Source organism: Globicephala melas, chromosome 3 (genome assembly GCF_963455315.2).
Source record: "Globicephala melas chromosome 3, mGloMel1.2, whole genome shotgun sequence".
Taxonomy (NCBI): Eukaryota; Metazoa; Chordata; class Mammalia; order Artiodactyla; family Delphinidae; genus Globicephala; species Globicephala melas.
Window position 1 is genome coordinate 140,318,683 of NC_083316.1, and position 16,360 is coordinate 140,335,042.

Genomic DNA, 16,360 nt, shown 5'->3' on the forward strand with positions numbered 1-16,360 from the left:
ATCCGCCTGCCGATGCAGGGGACACGGGTTCGTGCCCCAGTCCGGGAGGATCCCACATGCCGCGGAGTGGTTGGGCCCGTGAGCCATGGCCACTGAGTCTTTGCGTCCAGAGCCTGTGCTCCGCAATGGGAGAGACCACAACAGTGAGAGGCCCGCATACCGCAAAAAAAAAAAAAAAAAAAAAAAAGAATATTAGTATTGTTAATGCAAAGTGCTGTGTCTATCTTTGCCAAAAATTTGTGTGTGTCTTTTACATAAATTTCCCACTGGAGGTCTGTAAATTTAAAAACAGCAGGAAAATCATATATGTTATGAAGCTGCACTTTGTTTAGCTCTAGTACTATGAGCCAGGAATCTCGTGATATCTTTTTTACATATTCTCAGCCTGTTTCCTGAGAATTTCTTACTACCCTTAAGGAGAGAAAGGTATTTCTTTCTCATCTTTTGGGAGATTCTGGGAGTCTTTCTTAAGGTCTCGTTTTGCACGGCGTGATGCCCTTCCCACATTGATAACTCACCAAGGGCTCCAGATTTTATAATTCAGTCTGATTAGGCTGTAGTCTACCACATCATTACGTAAAATAGTGTTATAACAGTACACATTCAAGTAAAACACTAACACAATTAAGATTAAAGAACGGGTTAAGTAGAAATGGGGGAAAAACACATTTTTTCCCCCTGCTCTGTAAATAGCAGGTTGACTCAGACATCTTCCTCATTTAGTAAGCTACCTAAAAACAATAGGCTATAATGAGGTAAGTTGTCAGCTTCACATTACAGCATAGCTTGGGGGGGTGTGTTCTTTCGGTAAAGGAGTGTATTTTTGTAGAAAAAAAAAAGTAAGTGTATCAGTGTATCAAGTTAAAATCTCAGTGACAAACCAGTGCTAACTAGCACATGTCTGCATGTCACCAGAGGTGGCTGTGCGTGACATTTCCTGGAGGACAGCCTATAGTTAAGTGGTATTGAAAGGCACCACAGGCATTATAGCAAATGTATAGGGGACAATGAACAACAATGGGGTAAAATCAAGCTATTTGAGCTAATGGCTGAAGCTGTGTTCAGTGTATTATACTGGTGCCATTCACTGTGGCTAAGGTTATGTCAGGGTTTTCATAATAGAGCTACTATTTTAGAGTTTTATAACCTGGCAATAAAAATTGGCTTCTGGCAAAAACTTGACATACAAGACAAGACCTCAGCAAGAAAGTGATTTTTGAGAAATCATATTTTGTTGCGGGGAGAGGGTATGGAATATGTTTTGTTGTTTTAGATGTCCATTTGAGTTTCTGAAACTCAAAATAGAGGTCAGATTGGAAAATGGCATTTTGTAAGTTATTCAGCTACAAGGAGGAATCAAATTTGCGAAAGCCTGGTCAAACAATACTTATTGTTACAGGCTTGGCTGAAAACATTTTTATCTTTCAAAATGTTCTTTCCAGACTTTTCAAAGTGGGAGTATGTGTGATGACTCACAGTCTTTTATTTTGATATATAGAAAGGCATGGTTGTGTGAAGATCAAGCAGTTAAAAGGGGTTTTATTTTCAGAAGGTAATATATTATGATACGTTGCTTGTTTTTTGAAGTTAAACTCCTTAATAACACGTAATTCATTAATCCTATTATTAGGTGTCATAGATTCATTGCATCTAAATATTGGGGAAAAATCCAACTTCCAAAAGAGCTGGAAGATATATCTCTGTTATCATTACCATTATCATCCACTATTCATTGTATCTTGAGTCTGTGCCTAGTAGTGTACTGGTGTCTTGGGTACACTGATGTAACATGCAGTATTTGACCTCATGGATCTTTGATTCACATGTTGTCATAGAGAGAGATATACACAAAGAAGGAATAAGGTAAAAGGGAATAAAGTGTACACATATATATGCTGTTGTACACTAAAAATATTAATGATAGTTTTCAGAATAGAAATTTTAAAACCTTTATTTTAAACATTTGCAGTAGGCATGGGGCTTATCGGGTTATAGAACTGAGTTGCAGAGAAGGAGAGAAGAGAAAGTTGAGAGATTTGGAAAAGGAATGATGCCAAAAGGGTAGAGGGGAGGACATTAGCAGAGCAGTGATTCCTGACTACAGAAGATGTAAATGGTGATTTTGATATTATTAATAGCTATTAATATATTGTTAACAATAAATAGTATTAATATTATTAGTGGGCTTCCCTGGTGGTGCGCTGGTTGAGAGTCCTCCTGCCGATGCAGGGGACACGGGTTCGTGCCCCAGTCCGGGAAGATCCCACATGCCGCGGAGCGGCTGGGCCCATGAGCCATGGCCGCTGAGCCTGCGCGTCTGGAGCCTGTGCTCCGCAACGGGGGGGGCCACAACAGTGAGGGGCCCGCATACCGCAAAAAATATATATATATTATTAGTAACTATTTTTGCTGATGACCAGTTGGTATTAGGCATTAAGCTGTTTCACAAGCATGACAGGACAGCAGTTTTCTTACAAACAATATTATTTATATTTCTCCTTAGACAATGTCTGTCATGCTTCAGAGTACAGAATAGCAATAAATCTATTAAGTTAAAGGTGCATATCCATGCTTTTGAACTACCTATGAATTTTCCAAAGGAAATGAAGGAACTGGAGTGGCTTTCAGAAAGCCAGACCCCCGACTTTTTAGTTGACTAATGGATGTTGTCATATAGTCCTCATAAAGCACATATTCTCTGTTGTATGGCAGGGTGTCATTGTCGACACCTTGGCTCAATTGGTTTAAATAATGGACATTTATTATTCCAGCTTATGTTAACATAAAATGGAAAAAATAATAAAATCTTTCAAATGCAGGATTGAAGAATTGAGATAGAACTGAAAAAAAATTAATTTGACCCCCTTTCATATTTATCCTGAGTTGTAACAGACCTGACTAAATTAGAGAAAGCCCATTTGTAAATTATTTTCATGAAAGAGACAGAATCATATCTGAGGTTATAGAATTTTTTCTCTTAGTTAATGAGAGGCATGTCTTGCCTTACTTTAAACTTTTCTACTTGTGTAAGTCTTTCAATGTGACTCTTTGTTTAACGCTGAATCTCACATCAGAGACTTGACAAGTTGAGAGGTGAGTTATCTGGAGCAAAAATATTAAGCTTGTCAGAAGCAGTCCTCCCACACAGAATTAAGATAAGATCTCAAATTCTTAAGTTCTCAAGATAATAGTTCTAAGGAGATATTTTTATCCATACCACCAATACTAAGTAGATTGTAGGAAAAATAGTTTTTCTTTCCCATGTTTGAAAGTCACTGTTTCTACAGAGATTCTGTTTTTTTTGTTGTTGTTGTTGAATTTGTCCCAAAGAGAGATATATACTGCTGAGATTCACAGTTACTGGAAAGTAGGAGGCTATGGAAAACACATATTTTTTAAATTTTTTTAACCATCACTTAGTAGTACCCAAGAAGTAAAATGATGTATATATTATAACAGGAATTGAGAGGAGCATAGGAGATTTATTTAAAATGTATTCAGTTGCACGTGGAAAGGTGCAATTCAAGAGGTAAGAAAAAACAGTGAAAGGTAATCTCCAAATGCCAGAAATGAGAAGGAAACACAAACCCATGGTAGTAAACTAGAATTAAAGCTGAAAGAGCAAGAATCAGTCACTGATTTAGAAACTGGGCTCTCAGTACCCACTTGGAAACCTGAGCAGAGAAAATAGTCAGTGTACATAGCAAAAGCTGGAACGAGGCTTCCTGCATAAAGGCTGACGCCCTATAGGAGTTATCCTTTCTGTGAAACAAGAAGTAAAAAAATTCCAGCACTAGCAGTGGGACTGGCCACAAAAGCAAGTCACCCATCCTGGGTCTTTGGTAGTGCTGAAATGGCCTATGAGGTTTTAGTAAACCTCAAGCCTTCCAGTGTGAGCATTACAAATGAAAACTGACCATGTACTAGTAAAACCCTAGATAGCCCAACCATGGCAAAAATGAAACCACTCCAACAAAGAAGCCTCTACAATCCATGGCAAAGAAGGGAAAATGTTAGGGTGCATGGAAACCCAGTAACCATAGTGTATGTTAAAAAGTATATAAAAGACTCTTAGGTGAGCAATTAATCTGTATCATAGATCCTTCTTTTCTATTCCCAGAATTCACTTTTAAAGACCAAGAGTATAAATAGGAATAATGCCAACATCAACTCTGGTTATGAGGAAAAGCTGTCATGTATGTGCTGGAGATTTTGATGAAGAACTGCCATATAAAGACAGTATAAGATTAAGTGAAATACTAACTTCTTTAAAAGTCATAAACTACCAAATATCACTAAACAAGAAATAGATAACCTGAGTAGTTCTACAACCATAAGTGTATTGAAGCTTTAGTTAAAAACATTAAGCCTGTATACACACAAATAAACAAACAAATTAAAAATATATATATTACAGGCCCAGATGGATTCACTGGTGCTTTCTCCCAAACATTTAAAGGAGAAATAAACACACTCTAGCAAAACTCTTCCAAAAAAATTAAAGAATAGGGTATCTTCCCTAAATCATTCTGTAAGGACTAAATTACACTGACACCAAACACAAACAAGAATATCACAGGAAAACTACAGAGAATTTATCTGTACAAGCATAGATGCAAAAATCTAAACAAAAATTTACAAAATAAATTCTAACAAAAAATGCAAAGGGTAATACATCATGACTAAATCAAATATAGCAAATGAATGCAAAGCTGGTTTAACACTGGAAAAACAATCAATGTAATTCTGAATAAAAATTTTAAAAAAAATCTATGTGATCTCTATGTGATCTTCTGAGTATATGTAGAGAAAGCATTTGAAAAAAATCAAATATTCTTAATTAAGAAAAAACTAATAAAAATTCTCAGCATATGAGAAAGAAAAGGGAAATTATTCAACCTGAAAAAAAGATCATCTAAGAAGAACCTACAGCTAAAATCATAATAATTGAAAAACAGACAGTTTCCCTCTAAAATCAGTAGCAAGGGAAAGATGTCTGTTCTCATCACTTCTATTCAACTTTACACATTCTATCCAGTGAAGTAAAGCAACAAAGATCATTAAAGATAATAAGGCAATAGAGATCTACAAAAAATACCCATATTAGAAAAGAAGAATAAACTTTTATTGAAGATGACTTGATCATCTATGCCAGTAGATCCTACAGAATGTAGCAAAAAACTATTAACACTATTAAGTGAGTTTAGTAAAGTTGTAGGATACAAGATCATTATTAAAAAAAATTAGTTGAATTTCTGTATACTAGACAAAAACTATTGGAAATTAAAATTTTAAGTAGAATTAAATATATGAAATACAGAGAGTAATAAAAATGAAGTGTAAAATCTGTACTCTTAAAACTATAAAACTGATGAAGAAATTAAAGAAAAAACTAAATAAAAAGAAAGATGCATTATAATTATGGATCAGAAGACTCACTATTATTGAGATGTCAACTCTCTCTAAATACATCTGTAGATTTACTCCAGGTCAAAATTTCCAAAGTTTTCTTTTTTTTTGGCAGAAATTGACAAACTGATTCTGAAATGTTTATGGAAACACAAAAGACTTTCCCAGAACATTGAAAAAGAAAAATAGTGGAGAACTTAACCTCATTTTAAGTCTCATTATAGACCTACAGTAATCAAGATGGTGTACTATTGATATAAAGGTGGACAAATAGATGTTGAGAACAGAATAGATCCACACATATATGGTTAATGAATTTCAGCAGAAATACCAAGTAATTCAAGGGGAAAGAATAAGCTTTGTAATAAATGATGCTGAAAATTTATTATCCATATATAAAAAGAACAAAGAGAAACAAAAAAACTCAACTCATGCATATGCAGACTTAACTCCCAGTGGATCATATACCTGTGCATTAAACCAAACCTAATATACACCTAAATGTGGTATACACACAAAAAATATACATACATATGTAATTCCTATCTAATAAGAAATAATGGAAATAATTGGAAAAAATTATAAACTGAAATATAAATTTTACATATATTTCAAACAAATGTTTGATAATATAAAGTTTCTATTTTTTACTTTAAGATAAAACACAATACTACCAGTAGACTAATGGACAAAGTAAATTATAAATGGCTAAGAAGTCAATGAAAACAAGTTCAGTCTCTTTTCAGCAATAGTTCACTCCTAGATATTTTTAAAAAATAGGCATGTGCATAGATTTGTGAGAATGGAAGTAATCATAACGTAATGGTGGAAAGTTAGATACAAATTAAACATCTAATCTTACAAGATTGGTTAAACAAATTATAGAGCTTCTATTCTCCAATGGTCTTGGGTTACTTTTTTAATAAAAAGTAAAAGAAAAGTAGATATGGGGAATAGAAACAAAAGACTTTAGAAGTTAACAAGTGCCAGCTTATGGTATTTCTTTGATTCTGTAAGCAACGGAGAATAATAGAAAGGAACAAAGAAGAAAATTGTTTTTTCATAACTTATTGTCTAATTCTATATGTGACCTTATATGCTGCATATATGTGACTCTTTTCAGGACAATAATGAGGTCTTTAAGCATTGAGGATTTCTCATATACCCACAGAAAGTTATATAGAGTCAATGGCCAGTATATACAACAATTTCCATATTAAAAAATCAAGAATTTTGAGGAAAATGACCATATATCTGCATTTTTCAGGTATTGTCCAGTCTAATATTTGAAACAATTTAAAATTGACTTACCAGAAGGGTAACTTTGAAAGAATATTATGAAACTAATGAGGCTATAATTTTTGGTTATCTTACATTGCGATGATTATAATATTTTTCTAATTAGTAAGCATTTTTTATCTATATTGGCAATTCAAAATGGATATATGATCATGAAGCATGTGGCAAGAGATGTGTAATACTGGGGTTAATTGGGTGGAAAGTTCAATGACAAAACAAAATGAAATAAAACCTGAAAGGGCATGAGACCAAACTAAAAAAGGTACAGTAGATGACATCTAGGAAAACTGTGAAATTTTTCAAAACAGTAAGTTAAAAGCATTTGGATGAATGCAGAGGGTAGGAGGAGAAGGAGAGGGATATACAATATACCAGAAAAGAATCCGTCTCTCTGAGTAGAATATTCTGAGAACTTTCTAGAGAGTAATTTTCCCAAGGAAGTCAAATATTATAATCATGGACTTCCAACCAAGCATAGAATATTCTTGTGGTTTATCTCACCACATCATACGCATTAGGTTTAAAATGCACAATCTCAACAAATCAAGTCTTTCTCAGCACTCCTGTGTAGTCAGGTGACTGAAGTTAAATGTGTGGGAGACAGCAAGATGCTACAGTGTAGCATATTCATTAGTAACTTATAAGGATCTTCAGAGGAAGCAGAAAGTACTGAAGTTAATTTGCAAAAGTTATTTGTTTTATAGACAAAAATGTGGCAAATATGTGTAATTATCTTAAACATAGGAAAGGTGACTTATAAAAATTTTGAGTTATTTACACATAAAGTACAAATAAAATGATTATTCATATGTAATCTGTTCTCAAATTTTGGTTTTACTCAAAATTAGAAGTACTGTGAATACTAAGGTATCACATGGTATTTAATAATATTAATAGATAGCATTCTCTACTCTTTTATAATACCTGATGTCTGTTCTTTAATTCAGCAGACATTTATTATGCAGTGATGGCATAGTCAGCATTTTATTAGGTGCTGTGGAATATGTAAATAGCAGACAATACAAGATTTGTCGTAAGTCAGGTTTCTGAGAAGCAAAGCCTAAAAGTGATTTGAGTGAGGGAGTGTTTCTTAGGAAAACCCTAGAAGCAGGGGAGTGAAACCAGATTGGGTAGGAAAGGGGAACTGAGCAAGGATGTGGTCTCAGGTAAAGTGTAGCTCTGGTCTGATCCACAGATGAAAACCATAGAACGTGCACTGTACTTTAGAATCGTTCCCTCCTGGAGGCAAAAGGGCTGGTTCTCTGTTTCCTGTATGAGAGTCAATTACTGGCTATGAGGAGGCCTTGGGAGGGCTCACCTTCCGAGTGAGGTGATTCTATCCAACCTAGGGATATTCTTCAAGGAGGAGGCAGCTGCAAGCCATGAGGAGCTGGGAGAGAGAGCACCCAGCCTGCCAGAGGGAAAAGGCATGAAGTAACTAGTGCAAGACTTTTCCTTGGCTGTTTAGTCTCTTATCACCCCGATAATCCCAACAGACATGTTTTTAAAAACCATGATATCATTTCCATGTTTCTCACCTACATTTTAATATTGCTCCGTGAACTCTAGTGGTACCTTCGACTTTCTTCACTGCATTTGTGACACTTAGGCTAATGTGATTGTTGAATGGAGTCAGGGTCGCTCAGAGTAGTTAACTTCACTAACCAAAACCTTCCAATGACCTCCCGGATCCTTGAGCATGGCCTATCGTACCCTAAAACTCTGGATCTCTAGTACTTTACTGATATTCTTTCCTGTCGCTCACTACTATGCCCAATACACCCATTCAACTCCAGTCACCTTAGCCTCTTGCTGATTTTCAAACATGTTAAACACGCTCCTGCTCAAGGTCATTGCAATTGCTGGGCACTCTACCTGGAACATTGTCCTTGTCCAGTAAGTTTACTCACTTCCTGCCTGTAGGTCCCTAATCAAATGTCATTTTGCCAGTTGGACTTTTCTGATCACACAATCTAAAATAGCTCTCCACTTAAACACATTTATCACTACCTGAAATATTATATACTTTTTGATTGGCCGATTGGTTGTCTGTCTAATCAAACTAGAATATTAAGCATATGCATGAGAGTAAGAACACTGTTCCATTCACCACTGGTTCCCTTACACCTAGAACAACGTCAAGACCATAGCAGATACTCAGTGAATATCTGGTTAATGAATAAATAGGTGTTGAAGGAGCAAAAGAGAGAAAATACTCTGCAATTGTCACAGAAAGCCATGCTGAAATGACTTTTGTGCTGAGACTTTACAGGTAAGTACAAGATTTACAGGTAGGAAAGTAGATGAGAACTTTCCAAGCAGAGAAAGGAGCCAATGCCTCTGAAGCAACAAAGCACAAATGTCTCTGCAATTCTTTGCTCATGCTCACTACTTTGGAGAGTCCATCAGTAATCTCAGTAGTGTTCATGAGGATACCTCTCAGATCTATATTCTACTTTCTATTACAAGGCAGCTTGCTGGATATTTGCAGTTACATGGTCTTTTGTCATCTTAAAATAACACTTTCTAGATTTATTCCTGTCTTTGTGGCTAAGGTATTAAAATGATCAGAGACACCTCATTGTCGCTCGTCCTCTTGTCCTATCAGTTAATAACTTTTATTGATTTTTTTCCTTATAATATCCTTTATTCTTTTCATACCTACTGCCATATCCATATCCTAATATGTCATGCTATCGACTGGTTTGTCTGACTCTAGACTCTTCTTTTAATTCATCCTGCCCAATAGTGCAACATGAACAACTCTAAATTATACTTTCACAGCCTGTCACACAATAAACTCCTGGGGTTATCTACAGTGTTTACTTCCAAAGTCATAGCCTAATAGTCAAGGCCATCCAGGACTTGGCACCAACCAACTTCCTACTTTGTCCTCTTTCTTCTTCTTTCCTTGAAATCTCAATTTTTTTCACATACACTTATCTACTCTTGTGCTTTTGCCCAGTTTCCCGTCATCCTGGAATGCTATCCCATTCCTACAGTATAAATTTAACCTATTCTTTCTTTGAAACCTGGCTCAATCTTCCCCCTACACACAAGTGCCCTGACCAGTCCATTGAAAAGGATCTTCTGTGTATTTTGAACATCTGAAAATTTCATCTCTATGATTCATTTGGAAAGTAATCATGTATTTCCATGGAATATATTTCCTTTCTTTTATAGTAAAGCATTATTTAAGTTTATTATTTTCATTTGTCATTTTGCCTTTTAATTTCCTGTTTTGCAAGAAGATTTTAAGTTCTCTTTGGGTCAGGGATTAAATCAAGGTGCAGGATGGAACCTACTGCCTAGTCTCAGCAGGCCTAGGTCATCTTGTACAATATTGTGAAATTAACCTCCCTAAATAGGTTCTCCCACCCACAGGATCATAAGATTTAACTTCAGTAAATATTTATACATGTTACCCTTTCTGACTAAAAGTTTATTTACTACTGTTTTACATATAAAATTCCCACTTAGCCTTTAAAGATTCACTCAAGGAACAGAATCATTTCAAGTAAGATGTAACTAACCTTTCTGTGTTAACCTTGTGTTAACCTCTGCTTCTACTTCTGTTGGCTCAGCACCAGGAGGTTACTTTTGTTACAGCTATGACTTTATGTATGAACAAAGATTTTGAATTGCAGGAATTAAGAACATAGGCTTCAGATTTCGACCTGGATTTAAACTTGACTCTGCCTCTTTATTGCCTTTATGACCCAAAACAATTAGATGTGATCATGTGTTGTGCTCACTTCAGTTCCTAAAAATAACTTTGTGGGTGAATGAAACCAACATGTCTTGTTTTTGTCATCCTGTAGCTTCACAAAAGCAAAGTGGATAGATCCTTTGGTGTTCTCTTTAAGTTTAAAGGGTGTATGTAACCATATAGAAACTCAGAAGGAAATGGATGGAGAGGGTGTTGCAGATTGGGATAGCTACTCTAATTCTTCAGGGAAAACACTCTCACTTTTGTTTTACATAATTTTGGTCTGCTTAATTTGCATAGCTGTTCTCTTGTCTTTCACTTGCTTATCTGATAGCAGTGTGTGGTGGTTTTCTTTGCCTTTTGAGAGCTCTGGATGATATCTTCTTTCATTACAAAACTTCCTTGACAAAAATAGTATCAAAATACGTATTCATATTTAATATTAGAAGAACAAAAACTGGAATAGTGTTACTCACCTGGCAGTTACCTTGCACTTACACATTTATTCTCCTAGAATATGTCAACATAGATAATGTTATTACGTTTTATTTTTTTGTCATATGATTTCTTTATCTTTTGAGGAATGAACGGCCAGCTTCTGTTATCCTAGGTAATACCCGTTTCTTCTAACGGTGTACAGCTCTAAAAATATTTAACAATGCAGTAAATATTGTTAACTGAAAAAAGGAATACTTCATTCAGCAAATTTAGTTTGAAAGACTTTATTTATATTTGTCGTTTAGAACGCTTCTGCCTTTCCATAACAAAATCCCTGACTCAAAATGACAAATGACAAGGAAACAGTATTGTCACTGTAATAGGAAGGCTTCATTCATGATGAGTGTCAGGCTTGGTTGATTTTTTTTTGGCACAACAGTATGATCAACTCTACCAGTTCTTTTTATTTCTGGTCTCTGCCATCATAAACATTTGCTTCCTTCAGGACGGATGCAACATTTCCAGCCATCAAATCCAGAAGGAATAACAAAAGGAAACAAAGAGATCATTTATTCCTTCATTCTCTCCTAAGAAATAGCAAAATTGCCAGAAACCCACTGACCAAACTATTTCTCCCCCCACCCCCACCCCGTGCCTCATTGGTGAGATTTTGGCCTCATAACCATTGCTGGGCCAATCAAGTTCACTCCTTGGAATGCAACGGGACAGATTTCCAAGGCCAATCTCATAGTCATGCAGTCTATGCAGTAGCACAAGAACCTGGGCTTGGAAGAGTTCCATTCTTAGTTTAGTATACTGCTAGTATCATCTTGAAAGTCTTAATCATTTTTAAACAAGGGACCTGCGTTTTCATTTTACACTGGACCTCACAACATTATATGGCTGATTGTCCATATTCCCCTGAGGTCATTAGCTATATGAGGCAGGGATGGCTAGTACTTGTACGTCTCCAAGAAAAGAGAATGGAGGGGCGGGGGTGCTGGGTAAACAGCCAGCAGGTTTTAACTCCACTCATTATTTGACTTTAGAATGGTTTTAGTCCAATCTAAATCACCGAGAGAAACAACAGTGAAATGACCAGTGCTACACATATTAGAAAATTAATTCCTCAGGTTAAAGAAGCCACTGAGTACAAACTAGAAATTGGTGTTGTAGTGGAGGATTTAAAGGGAAGTGATTAAGAGTTAAGGCATGTCTTCTTACATTGTTGCTCCTGATATCACCCCAAAATCATAATTGACCCGATGAAACTGATTCTCCTCCATCGATGCCTACTTCCCAAACTTAACACATTACCTTCTTTGTCCTCATGCACACACAAACACACACATTAAAAATTTTCAATGCGCCCAGACCAGCAGAGGCAGCAGCCGGAGCAGCTGCAGCCTGCGCCCTCTGCTGCCCGCCCGCCCGCGGGGGGGCGGGCCCCCCTCGCCTTCCCGCCCGCCCCTATTGTTCCGCCCCGGCCTCCCGCCCTTCGCCTTCCCGCCCGCTCTCCTTTTCCCCTCAGTTACCTCGCGCCTGCAGTTTTTGGCTTTCACCCCCACCAGTGACCAAAGACCTGACCACTCAGAGTCCAGCTCCTCAGAACACTGCTCAACATGGACACCGGTGTGATTGAAGGTGGATTAAATGTCACTCTCACCATCCGGCTACTTATGCATGGAAAGGAAGTTGGCAGTATCATCGGGAAGAAAGGAGAATCAGTTAAGAAGATGCATGAGGAGAGTGGTGCATGTATCAACATCTCAGAAGGGAATTATCCTGAGAGGATTATCACTTTGGTTGGACCCACTAATGCCATCTTCAAAGGCTTTGCTATGGAAGAGGACATCAGCAGCTCTATGACCAATAGCACAGCTGCCAGTAGACCCCCAGTCACCCTGAGGCTGGTGATCCCTGCTAGTCAGTGTGGCTCTCTCATTGGGAAAGGTGGTTGCAAGATCAAGGAAATACGTGAGAGTACAGGGGCTCAGGTCCAGGTGGCAGGAGATATGCTCCCCAACTCGAGGGGCCATCACTATTGCTGGCATTCCGCAGTCCATCATTGAGTGTGTGAAACAGATCTGCGTGGTCATGTTGGAGACTCTCTCCCAGTCCACCCCGAAGGGTGTGACCATCCCGTACCAGCGCAAGCCGTCCAGTTCTCCAGTCATCTTTGATGACTGCAGGTGGTCAGGACAGGTACAGCACAGGTAGCGACAGTGCGAGCTTTCCCCACACCACCCCATCCATGTGCCTCAACTCTGACCTGGAGGGACCACCTCTAGAAGCCTATACCATTCAAGGACAGTATGCCATTCCACAGCCAGATTTGACCAAGCTGCACCAGTTGGCAATGCAACAGTCTCATTTTCCCATGATGCATGGCAAGACTGCATTCAGTGCAGGTTTGGATGCATCTGCTCAGACTACTTCTCATGAACTCACCATTCCAAACAATTTGATTGGCTGCATACTCGGGTGTCAAGGCGCCAAAATCAATGAGATCCGTCAGATGTCTGGGGCACAGATCAAAATTGCGAACCCAGTGGAAGGATCTACTGATAGGCAGATTACCATCACTGGATCTGCTGCCAGCATTAGCCTGGCTCAATATCTAATCAATGTCAGGCTTTCCTCGGAGACGGGTGGCATGGGAGCAGCTAGAACAATGCAGACTCATCCATAATCCCTTTCTGCTGTTCACCACCACCCATGATCCATCTGTGTAGTTTCTGAACAGTCAGTGATTCCAGGTTTTAAATAGTTTGTAAATTTTCAGTTTCTACACACTTTATCATCCACTCGTGATTTTTTAATTAAAGCGTTTTAATTCCTTTCTCTGTTCAGCTGTTAATGCTGAGATCCATATTTAGTTTTATAAGCTTCTCCCTGTTTTGTCTTTGTTTTGTTTTGTTTTTTGGGGGGGGATTTTTGGCTCATGAAATTTTTTTGTTTGTCATGGAAATGTAAGAGTGGAATATTAATACATTTCAGTTTAGTTCTGTAATGTCAGGAATTTTTCAAAAAAATTAAAAGATGGACTGGAGCTTTTTCTTTGTGAATAGAAAAAAAAAAAATTTTCAATGCCTCTTATTACAAAAGAAAAGCGGAAAATCCTTAACCAATATTACAAGGGCCAACATGATTTTGCCCTCTACATCTACATTATGTAGCACTTCTTGCTACTTCAGACTCTCAGCTCTGGCCAGCTGGGCTTTTCAATTTCTTTTGAGCTCCATGTTGTCTGCAGCTTAGGAATCTTTGTCATGCTATTTTGCCTGCTTCCACTTCCCTCCTGTCCCGTTTATCACAACAAACTTTTATTCATACTTAAGATCAAATTTGGAGTCATTTCCTCAGAAAACTTTCGCTGCACCCAATTCCAGATCCAGTTATTTTGTAATGGAGCCTATAGAATTATATTGCTTCCTTTCAAAACTGGTATCTCAGTTCATATGCACACTTTTATCAGTATCTGCAATTTGTAGATTAATAGCAAGAACGCTTAAGCCCAGGAGATCAAGGATAGCAATAAAAAGCAGTTTCATGAAGCTTTTTCAAAACTTGACTCAAATCCTCTTAGAACCACTAATGGGTAATATGCAAAGATAGAATTGTGTCACATGCCTAACTAGAGATTTTGTTTGGTGAGGATGTGAGTTAGTTAACTAAGCTTCATAATTACATTTAATTGGTATGTCTGTTATTCACTCAAACATACAGCTTTTAAGTCACTTATTTTTTTATTTGAACATATATAATTGCCTGTATTGATTTAAACAGGAAAGCAACAAAACAATTTGAATACCCTGATTCAGTGACAGATCTATATTCTTTTGTTTAAATGATTTCTAAGGTACCTTGAGGATTCTTTTAAACTCTAACCTTTAACCTGACTATTTAATTAAATGCTTTCCAGTCATTTCATTGTTTTTTGAATCTTCTTGCATTGCTTCCCAAACTTAAACACTGAAGTACTTATGAATCTGATGGGCTTGAGATGCTTCCTAATGAAGTCTGGAGGGCAGATTTTTATTCCTCTCTTGACTTTTTGTCCTTCATTAAAGACAACTTTGAATTTATATTTTCATTAGGCCTCTTTCCAAGTGTTATCAATTGGTTGGTGATCTGATTACTAATTAAAGATCTGGAGTTCAAAATAGAGCTGCAGATCTTAAAATGTAGTGTGTGTGTGAGTGTGTGTGCATATGTGTCTGTATCTGTGTCTATCCATATAATATATACATAAGCACACACATTGGTGACTACATTGTTTTTTAGAACTCAGTGTATCAAATGCATCCATCCATCCATTCATTCATTCATTCACTAAATAATTATTGAGTATCTGCTATGAGCCCAGGTACTCATTTAAACCAGCAGTCCCCAACCGTTTTTGGCACCAGGGACCGATTTCATGGAAGACAAGTTTTCCATGGACTGGGATGGGGATGGTTCCGGCAGTAATGCGAGCGATGGGGAGCGGCAGATGAACCTTTGCTCGCTTGCTCACTCGCCACTCATCTCCTACACAGTTTCAATCCCCTCTTTTCTTTGATGTTCTTCAGTCTTGAGGAGGAATGGGTGTGGAACAAGGAAATAAAGTTTTAGATTGAGAGGTTAATCATAAACTTGACAGAGGAACTCAGTTTTAGTTCTGTTTCTGTTTCAGTAACACTGTCATTTAATTTACGTTCTAGTAATGGAGACAGATAATGACAAGAAAATAAAATATGTGCTCATAACAGTATATGTATAAGTGTATAACAGATAATGTATAAGTGTGATAGTTATACAACAGAGAACGATTGAGATAAGGAAGAGAGTTGCTACTTTATGTAGGGGGTCAGGGAAAATCTATCAGAAAATGTGATATTTGAATCAGACAACGACATTAAAGCTGTTATTATAACTATTTCCCATATGTTCAAAAGGTTGAATAAAGGCAAACACGATATAAAAAGACTCAAATTGAACTCTAGTATTAAACTACAATTTTTGAGGTGAAAAAATAATCAGATTAGGCAGCTTAGACTTTGCAGAAGGAAAGATTAGTTAACTTGAAGACATCACAGTACAAACTATCTGAAATAAAACACATCGATAAAAAAGAAATTTAAAAAATAAAAAGCAAAGTGCATCAGTAAGCTGTGGGGCAACTTCAAACAGCCTAATAGATGTGTAGTTGAAGGCCCTGAATGGAGAAAGGGGAAAACTAAAAAAAAAAAAAAAAAACATGATATTTGAGTTGTGACCAAAATAATTAGAAGGAATGAGCAAGAAGACAATTTCAGAAAAAAAATTAGCTCAAAGTAAACTTAATTTAGCTTTGAGGTAGGAATTGAGTCCACCTTTATATAGGTAGAAACTTTAATTGGTTGGGAAATATTTTCTAAATCCAAAAATCTTGGGCTTGTTCTATTTTTATTTCCTGCTTTGTGACTGCATGAAAGGGCAACACCTGGCTATTACTCATGAAGTCAAGGACTCTTCATACTT

The 16,360-nt window shown here is 37.0% G+C and overlaps 1 protein-coding gene and 1 pseudogene across 1 annotated transcript in view; both read left to right on the forward strand.

Annotated features, from left to right (window-relative positions):
• The window catches only part of TENM2 (teneurin transmembrane protein 2), a 3,004,989-nt gene that overhangs the window by 26,947 nt on the left and 2,961,682 nt on the right, over positions 1-16,360 (forward strand). The window lies entirely within an intron of this gene.
• LOC115838796 (poly(rC)-binding protein 2 pseudogene) lies at positions 12,363-13,698 on the forward strand (annotated as a pseudogene).